Genomic DNA, 15,158 nt, shown 5'->3' on the forward strand with positions numbered 1-15,158 from the left:
ATAGATAGATAGAGGGAGGGAGGGAGGGAGGGAGGGAGGGATAGATAGATAGATAGATAGATAGATAGATAGATAGATAGATAGATAGATAGATAGATAGATAGATAGATAGATGGATGGGTATATAGAGAGATGGATGGATGGATGGATGGATGGGTATATAGAGAGATGGATGGATGGATGGATGGATGGGTATATAGAGAGATGGATGGATGGATGGAGGGATGATGGATGGATGGGTGGATGGGTATATAGAGAGATGGATGGATGGATGGTATATAGATGAATGGATGGATGGATGGTATATAGATGGATGGATGGATGGATGGATGGATGGGTATATAGAGAGATGGATGGATGGATGGATGGTTTATAGATGGATAGATGGGTGGATGGGTGGATGGAACAGAAAGCATCTGGACAATAGATGGATGGATGGATGGATGGATGGATGGATGGATGGATGGATACATTCACAAATTGTTAAAAGGATATCCGGAGACAAGCTGTCTGTCAATCTGTCAGACCTTTGTCAAACATGTTCCATATCAACTCTGAAGGATAAATTAGCACATGTGAGTCAAACAGCTTGTCTTCTCTTGTGTATGAATAATGTCAGCCATTATCCTGTGTGTCAACTCAGTGAGTGCTAAGGCCTCAATTACAAATCCTGTTGGCCAAACAGGATGATCTCTGTAAAAGTTTAACAGGTTTGATCATCCAAACTGCATCTACCAGTGAGGGATTGACCCCGCTCAGTGTATGATAATGCTGTCAGACAGGTGGCCTGCTGCCCTCACTCTTCCTGCATTTGCTTTCTGTGTTAATTCTCTCACAGATTTCCTCACAAGCAAACAGGCGGAGTTCAGACCCTCATCTGACACTTCCTGTGAACTCTCCTCTGAGCCGTGAAGATTTTGTCACTTGCAGGCGCTAAAGCCAACTCCGATCCCATCTCACGACTACGGGAAGTAACATTTGAGTCCTGGAACAGAAGCATCAGTGACTTCGTGAGCTCCCTGAGGACAGTCGACAGGATCCTGCCGTGTCCTGTTATGAGGTGACAGGTACGACACGAAGCAACAAAAAGTAATAATCTGACTTCTTTGACGGTAATTATTACTCAGCAAATGTCTCGACACCAGCAGTAGCAGCCTTGACTGAGCTGTGCTGATGGAGGTGAGAAAGAAGAGGTGAGAAATGAGAAGAGAGAAGGGGAATGCACCATTTGCTAACCAGCTGCCAATCAATTGTTCTGCTCTGAGGCTTATGATAGATCAATTGCATCAATACGGCATTTTAAGCTTGAATCAATGCACCCTTAAAACCACGTCTTCAACAATAATAACCATCGATCAAGATGCCAATTTCACGCAACCAGAGAGGGGGGATTTCATATTAAGGTTTTAAATGGGATCAGCTTTTGTGCCCCCTAGTGGCTGTAGCCAAAACAGCAGCTGGGGTTAAACAGAAAGGAGGCAACACTTTTCAAAAACATTGTCTTATTTTTTTACGAACAAAATATTAAACCCCAAGAAGAATTTCAAAGATGAGGCAAAGCAGCTTAAAGGGCACACATACAGATATGTTTAATTTGTCATGAGAAGAAACTCTCAATCTTATACTGTCAAAAAACATAACCCCAATGATTTGAATAAAGTAGCCTACTTGTCTGTTATTAACTGGAGGTGTGGTTTTTGACTGAAGAAGCCATTTAGGAGGCTGGGAGACAGAAAATGTCAAGTTGCACTATGGGAAATGTAGGATCCAGTGTGTTCGGAGCTTGACTTGTACTGGAGAAGGAACGTTTAAGATATCTGTGACTCTGCTGCTTTAATTCTAATCTTATTTTAATCTCATTTGAGTTGTTAAGAAGGCACATTATTTATTTATGGGACTACACCTCTAAAAGTTTTCTTTCTCCTTTGTAAAGTCAAAGTTCCTCTTTTTCTCTTTCCTTCTTTGTGTACATAATTCTGTAGCTTGCTAATAGAATAATACAATATGCTGATTATGGTAATTATTCCATATGACCGGGCTTTTATTGTGAAGTTTACTCTTTTCAGTATGTGATTTTTGATCATTAAACTACTTGAGAAGTCTGCTTGCACACTTCCTTGTTTATATCTTGTATATATGTTTTGTACTCGGTTAATCTCCAACCATGTTGTATCATTAGCACCAGCTTTTATTGTGACGTATCCCCTCTTTATTAATTAATAAACTACTTGAGAAGTCTTCTTGGTCCCTATTTCTCAGCATAAGAAACAGTGAAAAGGGAAAAAGGATTGACTCAAGTATGAAGCTGTTCTCATCAAATACTAATAGGAAGTGGATCAGTGGGATAACTTCAAAGTAAGAGAAGCTTTTGATCATTGACACTGAGCCAAACAAAGAGTCATATTGATGCCAAATGACGGCCATTTTTCCCTTTTGCTTTAAGCCTGCAAACCTCCTCTCCTCTTAGATAAAGCTGCAACATTGTGATCTGGTTTATTCCTCCCCTCTGGGCAGAAGACGGCTTCATTTACAGTAGAGAGGATTAGTATCCGGATTCGGGCAACAAACCAACCATAAACACACTTTTAGAAACAACCCCCCACCCGCTGTCACTGTGTGCATTCAGGAGTCAGGCGGCTGCTGGTGTGTGACGACAGTAACAGGTGACAGGTGACGGAGGGAGGGACAGCAGCTCACCTTTCTCTGTGGTCGGTCACTTGGTGTTGGTTTAGGGGCTCCCAGGCCGGGGCCCGGGGCCTCTCTGATGGATGGGTACAGCTGAGACCGTCCTGGTTGGGGGGAAGCTGATCTAATGAGGGCCGAGCGGGGGCACAAAGTGACCCTGAGGACAGCCAGAGCCCCGACAGCCTCCTCTGAATCCTCTATATGTTGTATTTACTCACTGAAAAGTAGATCTTTTATTAGATATCAGGTATCAGCAGGTCACTGATGTGACAGAGGCTGCAGCCTGTGCAAGCAGCAATGAAATCTGAGCGACATTTTAGTTATTTAAAGTTCTCTGGTTATATTTTCATACACTTAAATCCAATTTGATACACCCCTCATCCCTAGAGTTTCTCGAGTGTCATTCAAAACCGCTTAATTGCTTTTAATTTCATTTTTGCTAGTGCAGAATAAGATGAGATAAAAATAGAATAAAGACAAAAAATAGAACAAAACAAGAATAAATAGTTATAGAAATATACAAATATTTAGCTACTTGTTTAAACATAGTGTAAAGTACAGTGATTTGCAATCTACCTGTAACATAGTCGTCTTTTAAACATCTTTCAAACGGAAAAATGTGCACTGGGAATGGTCAAATTGCTATTTAAGGAGCAATTTAAAGCAGTTAAAAAACATTTTTTCTTCAAATACTTAAAATGAGGAAAAAAGCTAATATAGAAAAAATAAAGTCAGCCAGTCCTGTTTAATCCTTGGATTAAATTAGGCCAAGGTGATAGATTAGTAATAGATGCCTATGAACAGAGATGGAAATTACGTTCTCAAAACGATGATCCGGCTACAAGAAGCTTTGAAGCGCCTTCTTTTTTACCCATTTAGACACATATGGACAATGAGGTAACAATGTTATTAGAGAGAAAATGAAATCACTGTGTCAACTTTCATTACACATCATTTCATTTACAGTTTCGTTACACGACATTAGAGAGTAATTTCATTTGGTGTCAGCTGGATGGGCGGCCGAGTCTGACCCTCAGTCCCCCAGCAGTAGCAGGACTTCCCATCCATTATCCATCTGGGGCCCCCACCCCACTCCATCTCTCTCTCGCTCTCTCTCACACACACACACACACACACACAAGCTCCTCTCTGCTTGGTCATCCGACCGGTCCCTCCTCCCCTCCTCACACACATCGACACGCACATGAAGACAAGGAAACACAGAATCCTCTAATTATATTACCCAGGCCAATATTCTTCTTCTGACACCCTTTGACATGTCAGGACAGTAGATTTATGTCTTGTTATCAATCCCTCAATGTGTATTTGATCTATCTTTTAAATTATATTATAGTATTTCACTGATAAAAGTGCAATAAAAACAATATATACTGTTTACAATTGTTCAAGTACAGACAGAATTTAAATGAAAGTCCTGCTCACAATGAGATTTAGCAACACCTTACAACTTTACCGTAATATGTGCCATGTCTCCGTGTATCAACAGATCCTGGATATCATCAGCTTAGTTTTTTCATGATATCAATACACTGCATCTGTTGTGCCGTGCAACCCTGTAACAAGATACAACTAAATATTAATGTCACCTGTATTAAGAGAAATACAGTCATGAGTATAAAATGTTCTGAGTGTCACAGGTAAGATCTGAAAATGATTTAAACATCGATCAAACGTATTTGGTGGTTACAAAAGTGTAATACTTCAGGCTTCACGTCTCTGGAGATGTTTCTCTGTTTATCCAGCTGTGCTAATGGACTCATTACGTGTAACTAAAGTGGATCTGACCACAGCAAAGGTCAGGCTGGAGAACGTGTCACTCCTTTTAAAGACACAATTTAGTTTCTACAAACATTGTTCAATTTCTTCTTTTCCTTAGAAGGCAAACCCAAGGAAGCAAAAACAGCTTAGGAGTCATAAGGATCAATGAGTTGTTTCACAAGCTCATTTGTTTTAGACGCAATGTTGCTATGCAGATGGTGCCTCTATGCGTTTTCTGCACATATATACTCATAAGGAGCTAATGTGTGCGTGACACTACCCTTAACCCTGACTGAAGTGGCTGCCTGAGAGGATGCTCCATTCATAGCCTGCGTAGAACGTTAAAGCCGAACTGAAATGAGACGGTCTGGTCTACCCTTGCGTCACCAAACGTCGCTCCTGTCGACCTAGCAACAGGTAGCTGGCGGGCTAACTAGCTAGCATAAATAACATCGTGTAACTTAACCTCTTATTTTAAAGATAATTTGTTTTAAGGGCCCGTTCGTTTTCTAAAACATGTGTAACTATAACTAGGGCTATTCGATTGAGTTGAAACCAAAAACTTTTACATTTTAAAGCGTATTCCTCGGCCATTTCGTTTGAATTAGCACGCAATGCATCTTGGGATACTATGCACCCCATGGATCCTTTGCGGCCGGGGAAAAGGGAGGGTGCATTTGTCAGCCGCATCTGAAGGAGCCTTCGAAAAGGGACAGCTTTCGATGCGCTTCTGTGGCGCAATCAGCCTTAAAATATGGCCTTCGAAGGATGCAGCCGCTGGATTGGGACACAGCTTGAGTAACCGCACCTAACCGCTCAAGTCCGTTTACCCCAGCAGAAAAAAAGAAAAGTCTACCGGAGGAATTCAACAGTTTTTAGTTTTCAGTTTTAAGGGCATTTTACTTGGAAAATTCAGCCCAAGAGTGTAACAACAACAACAACAACAAAAACCTGATATGGAAAAAAAATTGCAGCAACAGTAAACAGTGTTAATCCGACCGTTGAAAGGACCATCAAAGACTTTCAAAACTTGGTGCTACTGGTCAGCAGGTGTCACTGATTGTTACCATGGTAACATGGGTCTTAGAGCTGAGTTAGCCTGGGGGTAAGGTGTCTAATTTTTTTTTGGCTTAAAATAAGTCAGTCTTTATTTTTGTGAAATGGTCTAACTTGCATTAGACTAATCTATGAACAATATTAAGACTGGCCTAACCCTACAGACCAGTCTAAAACATCTTTGAGAAACCGACCCGTGGTATTGTACAAGCAGTGGCTTTTTCAGAAGAAGACAGTTCCCTACTGTTAGAAACACATCTTTGCTATAGAGCTGCCCTGAAAACCTTACGTTTTTCAACAAAAAATCCCACAAGGCACTCATATTTTACTTTCCAGCACAGAGCTAGAAAGATATTTGATTTCAAGTATGTACAGAAAACCTCATGTATCATGTTCCACCTTGTCAGAGTGGACGATATTTGAAACCCTGTCAGGCCACAGCTAATGGAAAAGAGACCAACTCAAAGTGACACGGGACTATAACCTTTAAACCACAATATGCTCTAAGACGCCGACAAACTGCCTTTTAATGTGCACATTTAGAATATATATAAACAATAAAGACTTTATTGGATATATATATGCAACATCCTAGTTTGTTTATGATGTATTAAAACCTTTGACATGGATGTTACAGTCATTAGTTTCCCTATAAATGTGCTGATCTACTGTACAATGTCCAGTTTGCAACATATGAGTTTAGGTCCTGTCTGAGTTGTTGCGTGCGAGCCAGAGGTCAGAGGTCGAAGAGACTGTGCATTTCCAGGCATGTTTTGTCTGGGATAGTTTTGGTCTGGGGTAGAGGTTACTCGGGGGTTGGGGTCAGCTGGTCCATACAGTGCATCGACACGACACCGCCTCCTCTCCTCTCAGTGAGGAAGTCCCTGCGATCATCAGGACAGCTGGTGCCGGGGCAGCTGCATGGCTGCGGGGTGGCTGGGAAAGGACCCGTCCCCTGCAAACCCAGGAGGGGCTTCTGCATCTGCTCAGCTGTCGACCCACCCGCCCCCCACCACTCTTCCTCCATGCTCCCCTCAGTTCCCCCCGTACTCCATCAGCTGAGACCAGCAGGGGAGACAGCTGGCCGGTGCTGCCAGGGAGAGAGGAGGGAGAGGGTGTGTTTATGTGAGTGTGTATTGAGCTGGGTGGAGGGGGTTGACCAAGCAACGATGACATCACTGCCCCAGTGATGCTTTTAAACACATGTGCACGTATACAGACACTGTTGTGGTTCTGGTAATTGGCTGCAGTATTTGGTTTCTACATCAGATACCTGCTTTTTAGCTTTCAGGATCAGGCATTCTCTTGTTGTCAAAACTTTTAATCGTTTTTTTTCATCTAAAAAGTGGGCTGCGTCCTATATACTGCTGCAACCAATATACCAGTAAAATGCAGAGAGAGGTACGTAACTGTTTTAGGGTACTTTAACCGGACGATGGCGCTATCCGGCTGTTAAGTGGTGACGTCACATCTCCGCATTAAACTATTTCCGGGTCCAAGCCGCTACAACGTCTCTTCCTTACAATACACTGCAGTGCTGTTTTGAGCTGTTTTAAGGGAGGAAAAGTAACTCAATTGTTGCTAACGTTGCGTCGCGGACGTGCACCGTCATGATCGCCACTACAGCCGCCACCCTCACAACAATGATCGTTACCGTAGGCTGCCAGCTACCGCTAGCTACAGCACCGGTAGCTAGCAGAATTGCAAACTTGAGATGGTGAAAACAGATGGTAGGCTGTAATTTGTGTGTGTTTTAAATGAAAATAAGTTTAAATAGTGTTGAAATAACTACATGTTTTTATTAATAAATAGCTCTAGAACACCGTTTTGCCCCTGGGATACCCCCCAAAGCAGACTGTGTCTTACACTCTGGGGCGACTTATATTCCGGACTTTATGGTATTTATGGTATCTCTTAAACAAACAGTTGCACAATTAAAGACCACATTTTATTATATCCAAATAAAATGTGCAAAACTTCCTGTAAAATATAATGCAGCCTCATATGTGGCTAATATTTATCATTTAATCATTAGCCCTATCTCGTCTAATCTTTCATCTAGTCTAATCTATCTTTGATATAATAACTTATGACTCATAATCTACTCAACGATTACATTTATTTGTAAATTTAAAATACATAATAACTGAAATGTATTGGTGTCTTGAAATCCTTTAATGAGGTAACAATAAAAAGCACACTTCATGATGTTTTGGTGTTCCTTCATCCTCTGTTTTTCTGAACGGTAAATGGACAAAAAGTTGAGATCAAGTTTTGGCATCCATTTCTTTTTGGCTACATGCCAGTCCAGGACACGAATCATCACTGGCTGCAATAATGAGCAGACATTGTAGAGGATAGATGAGGATGGGTTTGGGGGGTGGGGGTGGAGGATGTGTTGTTGTGTGTGCTCGGGGGATGGGGGAGTCTGGGGAGTTTAAACGAGCAGAAGTCGAAGTCGAGGAGGGAAAGAGGAGGAGGGGGGATGTACTAGAAAGCAGAGTTCCTTTGTCCTCATAAAGCCTGGCCGTGCTGAGGTCAGGAGAGAAGCTCGCTGCAAGAGAGAGGCAAAGAAAGGAAGACACGCTGATGTAACGCTGCGGGGACTAGCCTGGCCAAAATAGCAAAAATAAATAAATAAATGAACAATGTACAGATTTAAAATATTGAGGAAATGTTAAAATGTAGTTTTTAGTCACATGGGAAATAACATTACACAGGCACTGATGAGTGTGATTCCATGATTTTACAGTGAATGAAAGACAATTTGATTTTAGGTCTATTATAATCAAATATACACAATATTTGTTGGGAGTGATGCAGAAACTGTTATGTCAGTGTTTTTTACACACTTAAAGTCCTATATCATGAATGCTGACAACGGATGTATGAAAGACTAGATCCAGTCATGTTTTAAGACTAAGATTAAGATTTAAGATTTAAAATGCTCTGCTTGAAATAATAAATTGTGTCTGATGCCCGCTCCGTTGCGAAAACAAAACACGCCTCTGTCATCGTTTAGTGGCAACTTGTTGAAACTTAGCTAGCTTGAAATGTAGTAATTAGTAGCAGTAACGTTAACGTTAGTATTCAGTAGTGAGTTTGCAGAAATTACAATGACGGTTACAGCTGGCTCGCATATCGCCGAAGTGGTTGTCATAGGTTACACGTACTGATCTGCATAGCGTCACCGAATCCATTAACAGGATTGGCTCCTTAGGTTTGTGACGTCTCAAACCTGCCAATCTGAAAACGTGTTGTTCAGCCTGTCCTTGGTACACTGCGGTTTAAAAGCAGACAGGCCCAGCCATGGAGATGACTGCTGATGTTGTCCCTGATATGTCTTGTAGCACATGAAGAACACCACATGGAGATGTTTACAAGGTTAAACACTGGATTTGATTGATGATTTATTTAAAGCTGAAACAATGGATTCATAATTGATCAGTTTTCCATCTGTGTAAACTAAATCACTTTGGATTTTTGGTTGGGGAAACCCAGAAATTTAACCAAAGCTCCGGGTAAATACGACCAGCATGTTTCTCAATTTATAACATTTTTGAGACAAAACTATAATGAATCAAGCGAATAATCTCCAGACTTATCAATGAAGAAGATATTCAAAAGTTGCACAAAAAAAATAACAACCATGAGTGTTATTTAGAAATTTACATGGTGTAAGACATGATGAAAAGTTTGGGAGAAAACACAGCCTGGGTTCTTAACTTCACTGTATCCTCGGGGTCTTAAAAATAAAACCTTTGCTCTGGGGGAGAGTTAAGGATGAAGGAGGGGGAGGTGTGGGGGGGGCTATATGTATCCATCTGTCTGGTAAATAAAACACGATCGGTTCATCTCCCCTGTCATCCAGCTACGGTTTCATCTAAGTGGCCACAGCCCATCTGCTGCCAGCATGAAAGGTCGCTGGTGACCATTGATCCCTTATTGATTGCATGAATTGTTTAATGACCACCAAGGTCAATTCATTAACCATTTGTTGGGTGTTTTAATTGCCCTGGGCTAATTTAGGCCCGCTGATTAATTATGGGTCCCCGGCGGTGGAAATGGACCTCACTGTCAATGGTGGGATTAGGAGCACAACAATGGATGACAGATGACTGACAGAACACGGAGTGGCTTTGGAAAGCTGTGCTGATGTTTGTGTTGTAAATGTGAATGAGTGTATTGTGTTATCGGACTCGCTGAAGTGACCATATTGGCATAATTTATTCCAGACCGCCACAGGAACATATTGTACAATTTATTGTTATTTTTGTGAGGTCAACCCTGTCAAAGAACAAAGAGGGTTTCAGATTCATATCATAGAGACGTGGAACCGAACAATAAGGATGTTAAAATGTTTACATTCTAGTATGTGTCAATTTAAGTCTTTTTTATTTTTAAAGATAATGTTTTTGGCCTTTGCTTTTATTGTAGTGCAAATATAGGAAGAGAGAGTGGGGATGACATGCAGCAAAGGCCTGAGGGTCGGAGTGAAGCCCGGGGCCGCTGTGTCGAGGACTGACGGTGCGTACCCACTAAACGCGAACTGACGCAGCTACATATTTGCCCCCATTCACTGTGTATTGCAAGCGGCTGATTCGCTGCTCACTGCATGCTGGGATGCCTAGCGATGCAAAACCGGCTGCATCATCCATTTTAAGAAAACAGTAAAGTGTCGAGTAAAACAACCTTGCGGGGAGCTGTTTGGATTAAAAAAGACCACGCCAACATGTGACCAACAAGGCTGGGCAGACGGAAGTGTAGGCGAATTGGTCGCGTGCACACAGTGTGCCATTTAAGCACTAAGCTAACCGCCCCCAATATCACTGTTGTTCCTTTGACATTGCCAGTTCAAGCCAGGACTGCTACGCCTCTGTTACGCCTCGTCTCCTATGTAAATTGCACTATGAGGAACGGTGGTGTGAAGTCATTCTGCCTCTGAGCAAGAATCAGAGGCAGTAACAGAGGCGAAATGGCGGAACAGCAGTGTATAAAGAGCTTGTGTTTAGACGTGTTTAACAGAGCAAAAATCTCGGAACTCATCGATAAGCAAAAACTCTGACGAGGCAAAAAACCTCAGATTAAATTATCAGACCAAATGCAGCATCATGTCGTGGGAGGTTAATACAGTAGAAGTGAAGTGCATGTGACTTATTCAACAGGAGCTACTCATAACTTTCCTTTAGGGTCGATCTTGGCGACCCCTGTGGACAAAGCAGTACGTCCTACCTCTTTGCTGATCCTGTCCTGTACTTTGAATCCTGTTTCTTAGGAGGAATCTTACTGCTCATTGAAAATCTAAATCTGGATTCTTTATGATGATTACAATGCACACAGTCCAAATACAGTGTGCGATGCAGTCTACAGGGAAGATGCTTGATGCAACAATTAAGCCAGATTCAGCTCCGCTGCCGTCACATACTCATTGGTTGGGTTGACTTTAAAACAGCCTGATTGTCTGATGGCTTTCGGGGCGGCTGTGGCTCAGAGGTAGAGTGGGTCGCCCTCCAATCAGAAGGTTGGCAGTTAGATCCCCAGTTCCTCCGGTCTACATGTGGAAGTGTCTTTGGGCAAGACTCTGAACCCCAATGTGCGCCCAAAGGCTGAACGTATGGTGAATGTGCAAATGATTAGCTTATTAGTGGCCTTTGATGGCACTATATTAATGTGCGAATGCGCTTTGAATGGTCTGAAGACTAGAAGACTTAAATCTGGTCTGACTTCTTTTCAGCGCTGTAGCTGTGTTGTAAGATCTGTAATTACCTGGGTTAGTCCAGATAGGAATCAAGGAAAAGCTGAATAACTGAACTATATTTTAAAACATCTAAAGCAATCTTTGTCCACTTAGGGGCAGCAGAACAACCTGCAGACTCAACACTGTCATGCAGATGTATCACCTTATAAGGATCTGTGCTGAAAAACCAAAACACTGAGCTGAAAGATGCTAATCTCTGAGCTTAGGGGACTCCTTTGTCATTGAGTGTCTTCAAGGAGATGTTTATCCTCTCTTTGCACCTGTTCTCTCTATCTTTCACCTGAAATCTTATTAATGAGACTGTTTGGTCTTCTTAATCCTCAAAGTATCTCTATGACAATGGTGAGGTGAGGTTCATCGTATGAAATGCAAACACACAGGCCCATCTCGTCCCCCTCCCTCTCCTCTCCGCGTGTCAGGCGTCGCCTCTTTCCTGTCGGCCGCTGTTTCGTCTCAGTGTTTGGTGACGTCCGCGTCACTTTATGTTTGTTATCAAATACAGGCCTCCGCTATCAGCTCCTCTGGCCTGCGAGAAAGTCCCGCAGTCTGCTGAGTGTGTGCTTGAGAGCGCATGAGGCTGTGAGTTGAATCAGTGTGTATCTTGAAGCAGAGCTGATGGCTTATCAGTGCTTCCTGTTTGATTGAGCACAGATTCTGTTTAATGTCTCAAAACTGCAAAGAGACTGTTTCTGTTTTGGAAACATTTCATTGTGCTTCATTAAGCTCTAATCAAAACATCCATTATATGCAATTAGAAAAATTTCCTGTCTAATTACTTCATTATATAACTTTAGCGATGTTTAGCGAGACTTATTTTACAGTAAACAGTCTTCAGTACTTTGTAAGGTCACAAAAATAAGGTTTCACTTTGACTGTGATCAATTACTTATCAGAGGTCACCTTCTCCAAACTAGAGCATCATTAACATAATCTGCTGGTATTCTGCTAGTTTTTATAGTTAAGCTTCTTCATCTGTAGATTAAACAGCAATATTAAATAAACAATGCTTTCTACCTAAAGTAACAGTTTGTTTTAGTTATATTTCTTTTATGGTAAACTATAGCTGAGTTGTAAAACATCCTTTTCTATTGTTTCACAAACATATAGAAACATACATTAAAATGTTGTAGTTGCTAACTGTAGGTGTACATGTTTCTTTAATGACTTTCACCGCACAGGAGCGAATTCATGTATTTTCTTGGCATCATAAAGAGGCTCTTTCTCTTTAAATATATTTTTTAATTGCAGTTTTTTTTTTCTGGTATTAAAGTGACATCTTCCAGGGACGTCCCTACCAATTGTCCCTTGTAATTTTGTCCAAAAATGAATGCATGATACGCGTAACTGTTGCACTTTCAACCTGCAGAAGAGTCGTCTGTCTGTCACTGTAAACATGGACTCCAGTCTACAACGGGAATTTATACAGCGGAACAACAAGTCTATAGGCTCTCTCTCTCTCTCTCTCTCTCTCCCCCCGAGGAGCGCAGTTCGTTTAAATATTATACATATTAAATACTATTATACATACTAAGTCGGTAGGACATTTGAAATAAAAACAGCTCATTATTAAAGCGTGCGGTATCAAAAGTTACATTTATCCATTGTAATTAACGGATAAAATAAAGGATAAAACCTATTAACTGCTACAAATAGAAGTTACTGAGGTGGAGATAAAGACAGAGACCAGAGTTCATATACTGAAGTAATTTCTTCTTTTCAGCTTCAAGCAATGACGAAACAATAATAATTTGTCTGTGAATCATTATTCCTTCATAAGGCAGAGAGAGTGCAGATGAAGCAGCGAAATCATTCCGTCCTCACTCTCTGTCAATTACACTACAACGAGACTACGAGGAGATTTAGTGACGTGAATCATCACATTTTAAATCTTGCTAGAAAAAATAAAATAAAATAAATGTAAAAAATTTGTCCCCACCAATGTTACAATGAAAACTATGCCCTTGAAATGTTCTGTTAACTAACTCAGTCCTCCTGTTGCAACCTTTATTATTTCCTGCAGTGAAAAAGCTATTTGTCTCTCTGAGTTCAAGCTCATAGAATTATATTTTAAAGATTTTTCTTGAGACAGATTCAACTATAACATGTTGCAGTTAAAATGTGTGGTATTTAGACTGCTGACCTGCTTTTACAGGGCAGCTATACTGCACCAAAAGAAACCTGAATGTGGCAAATTCAGTTTAATTTAATGGCTGTGTTTGACCAGCAGGAGGCGACGTTAGCCTGCTGGAGCTTTCCTGTGTCCTTCCATTTCAACATTCTACTACTACTTCTTTTTTTAAATTCGATTTTCTTGATGTATTTTTTATGGCTGTATTTAGAGAGAGAGGACAGTGGATAGAGCTGGAAACAGGGGAAGAGAGAGTGGGGATGACACGCGGCAAAGGGCTGAGGGTGGGAGTCGAACCTGGGGCCGCTGTATCGAGGACTGTAAGTGCTGTGTGTGGGATGCATGATTTAACCGCCGAGCAAAAATGTGACTATTTCTTAAGTGATATATCAAGATTTGGAGCAGTCATCCAAATGCATCAACAATCAACCTCTGCTGCTTAAAAGGTCAAAGTGTTTCTTTGTTTGACGTTTTCAGCCTTCTAACTGCAGAAACAGAAACACTGTAACACCTGTTTGTGTCTGTTGGAGTAACTTGTGTTGCCATGTTGAAGCACTTTAACACATTTTTTAAGGTTAGCATTTATTTAGATAAATGACTCCCTTTTTTATTGCTACATAAAAAGAGCAACCATAACCTTTTTTTGGAGAGCAACATCCGGTAATTGGTGATACTAGCGTCTCTACATCATTTAACCTCTTAGCCTAGTCTGTCTCAACATGTGTGAGCGTGACACACACACACACACACAGCCCCCCCTCATTCTAGCGACCCACCTCTGGTCGGCCACACCCTTGTTGGAGAGAACTGCCTCTTTGTCTGAGTGTGTGTATGTGTGTGTGTGTATGTATGGACTGTGTATGAATGGTGCGGCTGAAAGGCCACTCTGTGTAAAACGGTGAGTGTGCTGCTTTGGTAGCACTTTTCATACTCAATGTGAAGGTAATGGGGTTCATTTCCTGGAGCATGTGGAGCGTGTGTGTCTGCGTGTGTAATCGCTTCAAATACAAGATGTAGTGAGCGGTGCTCGGCTGCTTAAAGAGATTAGGCTCAGTGTGAGTGTGAGTGTGTGGGTGCTCTTGTATTTCTACATTTTTTGAGACCATTGTTAATCGATTAAAAAGTTATTTGAGGGCTTAGACTTTATTTCAGACTTAAAGAGCAGCTTGTAGGTTAAATTTTTTATGACATTAATACTCAATCTTGTCTGAAAGATTATATGGTTAAGGTTATATTATAAGGTTATAATCTAGTAGTAGCTGATTTTGATTTGGATGAATTTAATTTAATGGATGGATAATTCGGCTGGAGTTGATCTCAGAAGCATCCTCCACTATAAACAAGTGCAGAAATCACAAGATCAAATAAACCAACTTAATAGAAATCACAATCATGAATCTTTTTATGGGAATGAATTCCTCCAAATAATTATGTAATCCATCCTATAAAACGGAAGCATCAGCTCATTCTCAGAAGAAGAAACATGCTACGTGCAAAAGCCCCAAATACACACATGCACAAACAGCACCCTGCTGACAGAGATGTCAGAGCGAGCGGGCATGCAGTGGGGGATTCAGTGCCTTGCTCAAGGATACCTCGACAGAGTCCAGGTAGAGAACTGATGCCTCTCCAGCTACCAGACCCAATTCTGAACCGGGGCTTGGACCGGCAACCCCCTAGTTCCCAAGCCTGGTCCCTACAGACTGAGCTCCCCCCTCTACATCTGCTCGATGCCGTCTATCACGGAACTCT

Source organism: Semicossyphus pulcher, unplaced genomic scaffold (assembly GCF_022749685.1).
Source record: "Semicossyphus pulcher isolate SPU_LCO1_2020_fin unplaced genomic scaffold, fSemPul1.0.p SCAF_8, whole genome shotgun sequence".
In the NCBI taxonomy this organism is placed as follows: domain Eukaryota; kingdom Metazoa; phylum Chordata; class Actinopteri; order Labriformes; family Labridae; genus Semicossyphus; species Semicossyphus pulcher.